Genomic DNA, 1,253 nt, shown 5'->3' on the forward strand with positions numbered 1-1,253 from the left:
GTGTGGGGTGGGGGGGGGGGGTTGAGGGGGGGGCAGACAAAAGCTGACTCCAAATCACAAAGAGTGCAATAGAAAATTGAGAAGAAAAAGGGGGGATATTGGGTTATGAAAATCATACCAGGGGTCGACTCAAAACCCAAAGTTCTCGTTCGTGACCCAGAAAGTGTCGCTGTCTCCGAGGAAACGCCGCAGAGATAGAACGATTCTTGACTTGTCTTCAAGGACGAGGACAGAGGAGTGACTTTCAGCAGGGGGCGCTCTCGCAGCCACATGCGCTGTGTCTTCATCCTGACAAAACCAAAAACAAAACAAAACTGAAGAAGGATCAGACGTCAACAGAGGTTAATGTGAAATGAATTGTGGGAAAATGAGCCAAAAACACAAAGTTGGTCCTCGGTGACCTTTGGTTTTGGATTTTGACTCATTTTGTCTTATTTTAACACTACACATAAGAAGCACAGAGTCAGCGCCCCCTGTTGGAAATCATTTACATTTGATTTCCAGAGTGGGGAGTGAAAATATGCACCAACATTTCTTGACCCTTTGACCAGAGGTCAAGTCCAGAGAGACAGACCAGCAGCCTCATCAAAAATCAACTATTTTCTCTGGACTAGTGATCATCAACCTGCGGCTCACGGGCCAAATCCAGCCCACTGAACCATCCAATCTGGCCCACAACTGGATTCCGCAATAAATTATTTTGAGCGTATAGAGTGTCTCACCCCCAGGGTGTCTGTCCAGAAAAAATGTTTTTGGTGACATTGATCAGTGGTTCTCAAAGTGCGGGGCGGGTACCCAGATGACCCACAAACCCAGATAATGGACAATAAAACCTAGAAAAAAATCTGCCCTGTCAGAGGCCTGAGAATCAAACAGATAATAAAGTCTACGGAGTGACCTGAAGGGGGCAGTGCTCAGATGATACCTACACATTTTAGAGACTTTTTTGTCAGAAAGAAGAGGAGATTTTGGAGTTCTCTAAAATAAATACATGAGTTATTTTTTTAATTTTAACTGAAAACCTGACATTTTTTGTTTGGTGTAGAAATAAACCCGTGGTGTGCGGCCCTTCGACAGCCTCCTGCAGTCAGCAGCCAGTTGTGGCTCATTCAGAATGAAACGGGTCAACGTTTGTGTCAGAAACTTCCTTTAAAAAAAACAAACAAACTTTCTCTGTTTTCCCTGTGAGTGAAAACAGAATAATGACCTGAGCTGTGAACTGAAATAAAAAAAAAGAAAAAAAAAAAAAAACC

At 43.5% G+C, this 1,253-nt stretch overlaps 1 protein-coding gene across 1 annotated transcript in view; it reads right to left on the reverse strand.

Annotated features, from left to right (window-relative positions):
• Positions 1 to 677, reverse strand: part of LOC103395477 (wiskott-Aldrich syndrome protein family member 3-like) — a 24,493-nt gene extending 23,816 nt beyond the window's left edge. The window contains exon 1 of the mRNA XM_008333196.3: positions 119 to 677. The gene's annotated coding sequence lies outside the window, so the exon portion shown is untranslated. The remainder of the gene's footprint in view (positions 1 to 118) is intronic.
• Between the last annotated feature and the right edge of the window lie 576 nt (positions 678 to 1,253).

Source organism: Cynoglossus semilaevis, chromosome 19 (assembly GCF_000523025.1).
Source record: "Cynoglossus semilaevis isolate Cse_v1.0 chromosome 19, Cse_v1.0, whole genome shotgun sequence".
Classification (NCBI taxonomy): Eukaryota; Metazoa; Chordata; class Actinopteri; order Pleuronectiformes; family Cynoglossidae; genus Cynoglossus; species Cynoglossus semilaevis.